The sequence below is a fragment of the Apodemus sylvaticus genome, chromosome 10 (assembly GCF_947179515.1).
Source record: "Apodemus sylvaticus chromosome 10, mApoSyl1.1, whole genome shotgun sequence".
In the NCBI taxonomy this organism is placed as follows: Eukaryota; Metazoa; Chordata; class Mammalia; order Rodentia; family Muridae; genus Apodemus; species Apodemus sylvaticus.
Genome location: NC_067481.1, coordinates 34115222 through 34127396, shown reverse-complemented (window position 1 = coordinate 34127396; position 12175 = coordinate 34115222). Strand labels below are relative to the sequence as shown.

Below are 12175 nucleotides of genomic sequence, written 5' to 3'. Positions count from 1 at the left end.
AAAACTTTGAAATCCTCAGCTTGATTCTGTGCTTATCAAAGCAGAGTTCCAATGTAAAGTGCTCATCCTTAACTTCCTGAGTCCACACAGGGGAAAACTGAAGGGACTCACAGCCATCTTGAGTTCTGTTGTGCTAAAGGAAGGCCATCAAACAGCTTCCAGTGCTGGACTCCTGCTCTGACAGTCCAAGACAGAGTGGCTCCCCTGTCACCTTTCCTATGGCCCAGAGGACTGTCTTCAGTACTGTGGTTTCCTTGTTATGACCTTAAGAGGGAGAGATAGTTGGCATAGTTGACATGGGGGCCGGTAGGGTACAGTGAGTCTTGTGAACATATATTCTGTATTCTCATGGTGGGAACATGGGGAACTAGAAGCCAAGATAAGTACTGATAAAAGAAAGGAAGAGAAAGAAAGTAGGAAGAAAGGAAGAAGGAAGGAATGAAAAAAGAAAGACAGGAAAGAGGAAGGAAGCAGCCATGAAGCAATGCAGACTTGGAGAAATGCCTGGACCACATTTCAGTCTGCTTCATACTATGTAGCTGCGCTCATACCAAACCGTACTCCCCACCATCCTCTGTAGCCTCCCTGAGCATGCCCTTCCCCAGCAAGGCTTCTCTTTTTTTTCTTTCCCCACCTGTTTTTCTCTTTCCTGGGAGGAGACATGCAGGCTTTTAAGTGTGCAATAGGAAGAGGGACATGGGAACAAACGCGTTCCAAAGCAGTGACTCAAGATCTAAAGGAATTTGAAAGAGAACAAATTTAGTAAGTAAATAAGAAGGGGAAACAGACCACCTTGGGAGCAGCCAGTGGAGGCCTCCCCTCTCTCACTGAGGGGGTTGTGCTATTTGGTGCCTTTTCTTTCTATGTTTGTTTTCACATTCTACTGTAAATTACTAAACAAGATACCTTACTGATCCTGAAAAAAAAATCAGATCCTTACATTTTCCCATCAAGGCAAGAAAATGTGTTCCTAGGGAGACAAAGAACTTTATTTTCTGTTCCCAGGCTCAACCTGCACTTCTGGGGGGGGGGGATGGTCAGCCTGGGTGATGTTGAGGGACACAAGGACACGTCCACATACAGGCTCTTTTCCTGGGGGAGTCTAATGGTTTTAGGACATCAAAGCAAACTTCATCTTGAAAGCAATACATGTGTGTTTTCTCCAGGGAAGGGTGAAGCATCAAACTGTACACTGTATCCTTTAGCAGGGGCATTAGAAAAGGCCAGGTTGCTTTCCTGGCTCTCTCTCTCTCTTGTATTTGTTGCTTTTGGTTTCTGTGTTGCACCTTTAAACATTTTAGTATTTACAAAGCTCGTCGGAACTGGCAGTTTGGACCTAAACCATATACTGTTGAACATTCTCAAGCGTATCTGTTTTATATGTAGATTGGCCCATAATTCACGCCCTTTTTCTTGGACCATGACTACCATGTAGTAGGTTCCCAAGAAAGATATCTGAAAAGAGTTAGGACATTTAATAAAGTGGTCTGTCAGAGTCACAGTTGAAAAGGAAGAACAAAATTACTGTTTTGCAAATATTCAAGAGAGGTCAGCATTGTTGGGACAATGGGGAAAAGTCTCCAGTTCTTAAAAAGTCTCTCATCATGTATTGTTGGCAGGCAAGGTGGGGTTGGGGAGTCACTGGCCTTAAGTACGTCTTGGAAGGAACGTGCTTGCTCTATGGATAGTAGAGAGAGACTCCTGTGGACTTCCTAAAAGGATTATTCATAATAGGTGTACATAAAATAAAGATAATTGAACCCATCGAATTTTGTATATAATACCAAGTTAATTGTCGGCACATTTGAGATAAAATCAAATCCAACTTTAAATTCACTGATGACGGACTGATTAATATGTAGGCCTTTAACTGAGACCTCACTAGGAACCTGACATGGGAGAAGATTGGGATGAAAATCTGCATAAATTATAATTCACTGTGGGACGGGAAGAAAGACTGACAAGTGGATGTGATATTAAGATCCAAACAGATTACTATGAAAGATGTAGGGGCAGGCGGGTGCTGATCTTAAAAGCTTGGGGCAAAGTTGGGTAGAGATCTAGAAGGGCAGGGCTGGCTCCTGGCAGAACCCTGGAGGCTGCTTAGGCCTGTTGAAGGAGAGTGGGGTCGGATGCCCCAGGCAAAGGCTGCCACGTGTGTGCAAAGGCACGGAATCACGGAGTGGCCAAGAGACTGCCAGGCAGTTGTAGGAAACAAATGAGAGGGGAAGCAGGAACAACTTCAGCTGGGGATGAGGTGGGACTGGGAGCAGGTTCTCCGTTAGGTTAAGATGGGTCAGTGTTATTTGGGGGTCTATGTGAGTGATTGAAAAACTGGGCCACTGTATCTAATTTGCACTTTAGGGAGCCCACAGTTGTAGCTTGTGGAGGAAAACTGAAGAGACCTCAAACTGTGTATAGACTCAAAGGCATAGCTTTCCTGACTCTGATGTAGGCGGTGTGAGAGCTCCACCTTGGTGGGGTGGGGTTGGGGGGGTGAGCTGTTGAACTTCCTCTCCCACCCATATCAGCTGTTGCTGTCTTTTTTCAAGCATCCGTGATAGAATTTTTATGTAAACCCAAATGTTTGGCATCACAGTCTCTCACAGGCATGGCGAACGCTGAGGCTCAGTTCCCACACCCTCCTTAAAAAAACAGAACTGTTAGCAACGGTGTGTACTCAAAACTTTCCAAATCAAATATGGTTCTATCGGGCTGGAGAGATGGCTCAGCGGTTAAGAGCACTGACTGCTCTTCCAAAGGTCCTGAGTTCAAATCCCAGCAACCACATGATGGCTCACAACCATCTGTAATGAGGTCTGATGCCCTCTTCTGGTGTGTCTGAAGACAGCTACAGTGTACTTACATAGAATAAATAAATAAATCTTTAAAAAAAAATATGGTTCTATCAAAACCTATGAGCTCTCTCCAGGTGTATGCAACCAGTGGTCTCTACTCAGAGTCTAGTGGCAAAGAGCAATAAAAATAGTGGCATCCCATTGCCTATTTTGTATTTATGTAGCCATCTCAGCTTAGACATTTAAAATCTCGGGGCATTGGTTGGATCTGAGGTGAGCTGAAATCTCTTCTGACAGCAGGTTTTTTGGGGGGATGCTTTCATCCATAAATAAGTTTCAAAACAACACTCTGATCATGGCAGAAGATCAAAGAAACACTTCGTTACCATGGGGGCTCCTGTAGCTGTTCCTCTCATCCCCAGGACTTCTCTGCAGGGAAGAAACTAGATCACCCTGACTAGGGAGCCCAGCAAAGGCAAGCATACACTGGGAGTCCAGGCAGATGGACATTTAGACCACAGCTCCCCTGCAGGGAATCCAAGAGAGCAAGCAGGGGAAGAAGAGATCAAGGAAGGCAGCCCCTCACCCCACGGTGTCTGCCTAGCTCTCCTGACCAGAGGAATGTCCTGCAGGGATGGGACTCATTCCCTATGCAAAGCCCTCTTCCATCTTTTTCTCTTCAGACTTCATGACAACATGCTATCAATTATTTCTTATTTTAGAGATGAAACTCTTGCCTTCATGAGCCCAAGCACGCCCCATGCCCACTGTGGGAACAGGAATGGGAGGGTCTGTGATTGAAATCAAGTGCCTCTTTTGCTCAGGAGATAATAAAACTTCAGCACATACTCAAGGAGAAAAGCAGTTGAGAGGAAAGCAGTTGCCTAAAGGTTTGAAAGTTTTGATTTTGAGAAAACCTGAAGGGACAGTTCTACAGAGCAGACTCATGGTGAAGGGAGCCAGGCTTAGGACTGGTATCTCCTAGGGGCTTAACCTAGGGCATGTACCTACTCTCTTCTTTGCAGGACTTTGGAAAAAATCTGAACCATCCAGATTTAGTAGGGGTGTGATATCATTTCCATTAAGTGAAAAGCTCCAGTATTCTCACTATTCAGCTTTCCCTGTGTGTGTGTGTGTGCGTGTGTGTGTGTGTGTGTGTGTGTGTGTGTGTGTGTGTGTGTGTTAGGTGTACATCTGTGTGGAGGCCAGAGGGCAACCTTGGGCATCATCAGTTAGAAGCTAGCTTGATTTTTGACACAGGTTTCTCACTTGCCAAGTAGGCTAGGGTGGCTATCCAGAGAGCGCCACGCATCCTCCTGTCTTTGCCTTTTCAACCACTGAGATTATAAATGTACACCACTTGGCTCTTCACATGGATTCTGGGGGTCGAACTCAGACTCCTGTGCCTGAAAAACAAATGCTTCACAGACTGAGATATCTTCCTAGCCCAGGTTTACCTCTTTTAATAACAGCAGTTACCATTAGGTGCTATCTGTATCCATGGACTCCATACCAGTAGATTCCACTAGAGATAAAAAAAAATACTAATTAAAGGGTGTGGGCTAGAGAGATGGCTTGGTAGTTAAGCCTCTTGCAAAGGATGAGAGTTTAGTTTTCAGCACCACACAGAAAAGTAAATAACTCCAGCTACCGACCACCCTTCTGACTTCGCTGGGCATCTGCTTTCACACGCACATGTACAAACATGCATACACCCAAGCTTAAACATAATAAAAATAAATGTTAAAAACAAATGAGTTGAATATGGACCAACCTTTTGTCATTATCTTTTAGACAACGTAGTGAGACAATGATTTACATAGAATTTTATGTTTTATTAAGTGCTCATGATGGTTTGAATAGGAAGGGCCCCCAAGGCACATATATTTGAATGCTTAGCTGTTAGGGATTGGCACTAGGAGGTGTGGCCTTGTTGGATCAGGGATGGCCTTGTCAGAAGGAGTGAGCTTTGGGGTTTCAAATGTTTAAGCAAGGACTAAGGTTTCTCTCTCACTTCCTGCTGCCTGCAAATTGAGATGTAGAACTCTTGGCTGCTTCTCTAGAGCCACATCTGCCTGCCATGATGATAATGAACTAAACTTCTGAATCTGTAAGCCAGCCCCAATGAAATGTTTTCCTTTATACGATTTGCCACGGCCAGGGTGTCTCTTCACAGCAATAGAAACCATAACTAAGAGAGTGCTGTAAGTAATCTAGAAATGATTTCAAGTTTACCAAAGGGCGGCCTTTGGTTACATGCAAGTACTAGGCTTTTTTTTCTGGAATGAACTTGAGTATTCGGGTTGTGGTGGGAGCACCAAATCCTGGAGGGCATTGAGATGGTGCACCGCATTTCAGCAATGCTTTCCTGTGGGCAAACATTCATGTCCGTATAAGTGAATCTACACCTTTCTAAGTATCTGAAGGCTGAAGACACTCTGGCAAGTGATAGGAATACAAAAGAGGTGCTTATCTTTGCCTCCGAAGCATGCATAGACCTCAGACAGTTAAAAATACAACTTTATGAATTATAAATGAGATGCAGCCTATATTAGTCCTGTGGGTAGAGTGTTGTTGATGCTCAAAGATCAACAAAATCAGGAGTCGGGTGGGATAAGAAAAGGAAACAAAAATTTTAGCTCACAAAAGGGTATTCTGGGCAGGACCACTTAAAGTTTGAACATGATCAGCTAACAGAGGGAGGCTGTACAGAAGGGTAAAGCAAGATGTGGGGGATGGTTGGAATGATTGTCTGCCGTGTTGGAGGCTGGTGTTCATCTAGAAAGCCCTAGAAAATCTGTGAAGGGAAAAATAGCCTGGTCAGTTCATGTTCGAGTTTGATGGCTGGTATGATACCTTAAATGTCCACCTGACAGTAGCTGGAGAGTCATTTGCAAAGAGGGCTCTCAGTTGAGAAAATGCCACTGTAAGATTGGCTTGTTGTTAAGTCCATAGTACATTTTCCAATTAGTGATTGAGTGGGAGGGCCCAGTCCATCGTGGGTGGTGCCATCCCTAGTCTGATCGTCTTGGATGCTATAAGAAAGCCGGCTGAGTAGGTGATGGGTGGGTGAACAAGCAGCACTTTTCCATGGCCTTGGAATAAGCTCCTACCTCTGGGTTCCTGCCCTGTTTGGATTCTGGCCCTAACTGCCTTAGATGATAAACTGATATGGAAGTGTAAGCCAAATAAACCCTTTTCTCCTCAACGGTGTTTCGGTGTTTCACCACAGCAGTCATAACTCTAAGACAACTGGCGTGAGTACAGGGAGGGTTGCTGGATACATTTAAGTCCCACTAAACTTTGGCTTTCTTACCCCTATAGGTCAGGATGCCAACTCTCAAACTGTTCCAGGAACTTCCCAGAGAACTTCTAGAGATGGGCTTCTGACCTTCACCTAAAGGATGTGTGACAATGGACCCAGGCTTCTGTCTTCTGCAGAACCTATGATGCAGGATCATTGGGTGGCCTGCCAATTCATTCCCTTTCAACACTGGGTACAAGTAATGCAGAAATCCTATGCAGACCTGAGATTCCTAACTACATGTATTTTTTTTTTATCTTGTTACCTCACCAGGATGAGTTTACTGGGTACCTCAAGAATTTAAATGACCTTACCTGCCAGTGGCTGTGCTAATGGTAATTCTCAGACCTCCTCTGCATGGACCAACAAGAGTTCTCTACAACTAACATATGGTCTCGTCCATTTGGGAAAACTAGTAGAGTTCAGCCTTGGCACACCTGCCGTTGAGCTCCAGGACGAAATGATGCAAGACCTAGAGTCCAGACAGTAGCTTCAGGGGACTGTGTTGTTTTGGCCATTTGCTTTAAGTAACAGATTACCACCCCATATTTTAAGCAGAAATTTAAAAACCCATTGATACTGTGCAAAGATGGAGGTTCAGAATTTCAGGTATCTTATATAGCCACCATTTAATAGATTGTTTCAAAGAATTTTGAATGGTAAGTTTTCATATCAAGATGGTCATCGTTCTCGGCACACACCTGTAAGTCCCCACCCAGCATTAGTGAAGTGGATACATTAGTGAGTTCTAGGCTATCTGTGATTCCACGAGACCCTGTCATAATACAAGAATGAAATAACCTCAAAAGATATCCACTATCCTTATCTATTGATAAATGTTCTTGACAATTTGTTTTTTTTAAATTTCTTTGATCCTTGAAATAAAAAGTAGTATAAGCTGACTGCTGGTCTTGCTTCTCTCTCTCTCTCTCCCTCTCTCTCTTTCTCTCTGCATTTATTTTATGTTGAATTTATTCCTGTGCCATGAGGTTTTGTTTCTTCAGTTTCTTCTGGATATCTTTTCCTTCTGTGCAACCTCCTCTTCTGGCTTTGGAACGATCTGTTCCTTCTCAGTGAGGATCATCTCAGTGTGGCAGGGGGAGCTCACGTGTGGGTTAATCTGGCCATGAGCTCTGTAGGTTCGTCGGCTCATCTTAGGTGCCTTGTTCACCTGGATGTGTTCAATGACTAGAGAATCCACGTTTAAACCCTTAAGTTCAGCATCACTCTCTGCATTTTAAAGCATGTGCAGCAAAAATTCAGCACTCTTTTTTTGAACACTGTCCCTGTGTCTATCCCTACTGTTTAGCCTGGGCGCACCGACTGACTCCACCATTACACCAACGGAATGGCACACATTGCTTCTTTAAAGTGACATCCTTCAGATACTTGGTGGCTTTGTGGATATGTATATCCACAAAGGATATGTACACCCTTGATGGCTTGTGCAGTTCCCCAGGTGTTCTTAAAGTGAACATAAAGGTTCGAACCTCTTGATTTGCATGATTTTGAGGGGTTTTCTCAGTCAAGAGAGTAGTGAACCATCTTCACAGGTCACCCTTGGCCTCTTACAGGAAGAGATGGTCTTGTTTTTCTAAAGGTATTTTTAGCAACCAATTACTGAGTTGTTTAGAAATCACAGAAATCTAGAGACCACATAAAAAGACAGGTTTACCATGTGATATGGGAGTGTGTGCTTCCTGGGACTGAAGAGAAAGTTTATTTTAGTTGCCTACTATATCAAAAATATCTGAATCTGAGGAAGCCTACTGAGGAGCCATCTTCAAGAAGTGACCACATAGAACATTCCACATACAAGTACCATACACTAGTAAGGCTCACTCTGATCACTGGTGCAGAGAAGTTTACTCCTAAAGCGAATAATTTATTAATTATCTAATATTAGAAGAAAAGTGGTTTCAGAATTATAGATGAGTTTGTATAAAAGTTTTTTGTTGTTTTGGAAGACATTGGAAGAAGTTTATTTTCACATTTCATCAACTGGGGGATGGGGGCAAAAAAAGGTAGGAAGCTAGCAAGTCAGGCATCTTCCTTTAAAGAAAAAAGATGACATCATGCATGAGCAATTGGTGTCACTATGAGAGATTACCCACCCCCTTGTTGTTTCCAGAGACATCATGCCAGTTCTTGGCTTTCTTTAGATTCTTTATCCACATATATAAGAGACTGTCTTCTGATGAGTCTTGGTGATGGTATGTTGTTTCAGGAGTAAAGCAAGATGGTACCCAATTAAATATCAAGTGACAGAATGATAAAGAGTTTTTCACACTCATGGGAAGGGTCTTCCTGGGTTAACAACACAGGATCTTTAACAGAGGCCTTACAGGCCTAAAACCTAGGCCTGTATATAATTAGTATTAATAACATATATAATTATATATAATTATATAATTAATATTGTATATAATCGATATTAATAATATTAATAATTATTATTACCATTATCATTATTATTGTTGTTGTTATTTTAGCATCTACTAAAGGCTCAAGATTGGAGACACAATAGACAGAAAACCCATACAGTTTGTTATTGTTTTGTATTTTTCCTTTGGCAAGTAGAACTTCTGTAACCATGCCTATCTCAAAGGGCAACTTACTACCAAAATGCTTTCAGATCAGCTAAGAAAGCTCAATGCTATTTTCTTGGGACAGTGCCCTGTTCACTGAGTGAGTATCAGATGAACATGAGGAAGAATGTAGCGATTCAGTTAATAGCTCTCCCTCCATCTTCTTTTCCTTCTTTCCCTCCCTCTCTCAATTAATCTGGCATCACCCAGAGCCCGCAGACATGTCACACAGTACCAAGGTATTTCCCACTGAGGCATCCTACTTCTCCGAGCCTAGGGTCCTGCAGCACTGTGTTCTGCTTCCCTGACTTTTTTACGTCTCCCACCATCAAACCTTTGAACCCAGCAAAACTCAACTTCTAATTAAAAGTTAAAGAATTCATCACTAGATTACATTTAAACATAAGTGGTGGTGATGGTATGGTGATGGTGATGGTTTCTGCTGTGGGATGATGTATTTTAATCAGTTTCATTATATGGGAGTCAGATGCAGCAACATGATATTGTCAACATTTCCGAAGCCAAACCTGTTATCTCTGCTGCATATTTGGTGAATCATTGGTTTGTATGCATACTGAACTCCATCAATATATTTAGAAGCTATGCACAATTACCTTCACCCTGGGTGTAATTTCACCTCTTTTTGATCTAAAGAAAGCAAGTGAGTGAGAGTAATGTTATATGAATAACATTAACTTTCCCATAGTATTAAACACAAAGGAAATAGTCCCCTCCATTTCTCTGGTGTCAGAGTCATAATGATCATTTAAACTACCTGCTATGCACCTCAGAGTCAATAATCACAAGACCGAAGTGCACTATAAGGATGCTAAGACTAAATGTTTTCATTTAACTCCTTTTAGTGGAACCCGAGGCTGCTTGAAGATAGCAAGGCTTTCTAATGTTACTCCAATGATATTTATGCATTGCTTCATTCATTTTTCATCCTCCCGCCCATCCATGAAGCCATTTGTTTATCCACTATGATGTCGGAGGGGGGGTGGGACGGGGAGAGGAGAAAAGACTTTCCATTCAGAGGAAACAGCATACAGGACACATACACAGGCACAAAGGCATGAGATTATACATTGAAGCCATGAGGTCAGGCGAACCGCTCTGGGGTTTTAGGCATAAACTATAGGATGATTCCAGGGAGCAGGAAGCCGAAAGGCTGTGCTGCAGACCAGTTATTAAAGGATTGTTTATGAACTAAGAAGTATAGACCAACTGGTGACAGTCAAGTCTGTTCTGACCAAGGTTATGGCTGTAACAGAGGGCCAATGCATGACTCCTGTCCATTGACTGTGGGTTGGCTAGCAACCTGGAGAGTTCCATCTGGTGGTTTGGTTCCCAGGGTGTGCCCAGCTAAAAATGCAGGGATTTGAGGGCTGAAGTGAGAACCCTGGAAACCAGTAGGAATAGCAGGGGATTATGACACCTTTCACAGGGGCTTGCTACCCCAGTCCCCTGGAGATCAGAGCAGAACCAAGCCTCTCTTGCCTAAAATTCCCAACTTCTGTAAACGGAAGAAATCTCACCCCGACTCTGCAATTTTCTCAGGTCGTGGGCAAGGGGCATTAACCCCTCAAATTCCTCCTCCCGACCCATTGTAGTTTCTGTTGAGTTTTATTTGGAAAGCGATAGTGAATTGGGAGTTAGGAGTCTCAAGATTTTTGTCTCAGCCTTGTCAAATATTGTTGTGACTTTGACCTTAGTTTCTAAGGAATAGCTAGGACTGGATGATAGACATCTCTTGTTCCAGGAACCCAGGTTTGTGTTTTGTGTTTCTGTCTCTGTCTCTCTGTCTGTGTCTGTTTGTCTGTCTGTCTGTCTCTCTCTCTCTCTCTCTCTCTCTCTCTCTCTCTCTCTCTCTCACACACACACACACACACACCACTTTCAGTGTTTTGTGATTGATTCTATGTATGCTCTTTGAGACTTCATCCCATTTCAAATCAAACACTTTCTAAAAACAGATTTATTCTTTATATTTTACCCCTGTTCTTACTGTCGACTCTTCCTGCTGAAACACAAAGTGTCATCTCTTAAGATCATTTAAAAAAAACAAACCCAAGTTCTTTTGTTAATTTTTACTAGGTTTGGACTTTCTGGAGTTAGATCAGACACACTGAGCAGAAGATCCCCAGGCTAACCCCTTGTCCTCTGATCTGAAGAGGAACACTGAACCAACACAAACACATTCCTTCGCTGTGCTAATTCCTCAGCAAACAGCAAAGAATTTGCCACCACACTGTCAAGTATGCTGGACTGTTTAAGTGTGGAAGCATGACATTATTAGAAAACAGAAGGACAAAATATCATTTGAAAGGGAATCTTTAGAAGCCATTGAATAATTGACAACAAACACATGTGCTGGGAAAGAAATCAGCAGATAATTTATATCGAGTGAGCAGAACTCATCCAATAAGCAAACCACTCACCTGGTTGCAAGAAGTAGGCACCCTGGCCTAACAAAGCAGTGTAGCTTCCCACTGAAGTCACCAGTGACTCCGGTGAAGTTTCCTGGAAGCACTTCATCTCTTGTGTGCACAAACACTATCTATCTTAAGACCTCATTCTTTGAAGCCTCAAAAGAACACGGACTTTGGCAAATTTCAGCCATCTCTCAGGTTGAGATGGCAAGGAGACAGGAAAACCTGTGGTTTGGGGTTTCAACGCTATGCATCACTCTGTTTTTTATTCTACAGAGTGGCTATGGCATTTTCAGCTATTTCTTTAAAAGTTCTATATTAGTCTAATTAATACAAATCCATTTTTAATTCGAAGACTGCAAAAAGCACGGTCTTCTTATTTTGAGGAAGCAACTGAGGCGGCACAGAGTAAGTGGGCTGCTTGGAGTATCGCAGCTACCGGCTTGGGGGGGGGGAGATGAGTCTTATAAACCAGGTAGAGCACCGTGGCTGCCTGCATTTAAACAGCCAGCCCTGTTCTCCCTCCACTTCGTGCTTTAGATACAAAATTAGGCATGATGAGATCATTCTGATCAAGATCTAGCTGTCAGAGAAAAATTTAGCTTAGTGAGAACCAAGGGTCACAGGAGCACCACGTCAAGCCATCATGATTGATGTCTGTGAAAACAGCTCTCCTCATTGGCTAGGGTACCACATTTATTTAGTTGGCCAGGTTTTTCAGTAAATTAAAGTCCTAAATGATGTTCTGCTTCTAGTCTGAGAAGTCTCATCCTTGCGTTGATCTCAGGTCTTGAGGTCCCTTGCTGCTCAGCTGCCCCCTTTCACCTTCTAGAATCTTTTAATGTTTTTCCCCCCATAAACATCCCATGTTTTCATTTGTATTTACCAGGAGGAATAGGGAGAGTACATCTACCTCATCTTCCTGTAAGTGCACATTGTCCTTGGATGAGATCTTAAGATTATTATAATCCAGCTGCTTCCTTGGAATCTCATGAGATGGGTGAATCAATTCTAAGATTTGGGCTTAAAGAAAATCTTAAAAGCATTTTGTGT

At 42.8% G+C, this 12175-nt stretch overlaps 1 protein-coding gene and 1 pseudogene across 1 annotated transcript in view; both read right to left on the bottom strand.

Annotated features, from left to right (window-relative positions):
- Ankfn1 (ankyrin repeat and fibronectin type III domain containing 1) overlaps positions 1-12175 on the bottom strand; it is a 150938-nt gene that overhangs the window by 78039 nt on the left and 60724 nt on the right. The gene's annotated exons all lie outside the window — the stretch shown is intronic.
- LOC127694139 (60S ribosomal protein L17-like) lies at positions 7074-7647 on the bottom strand (annotated as a pseudogene).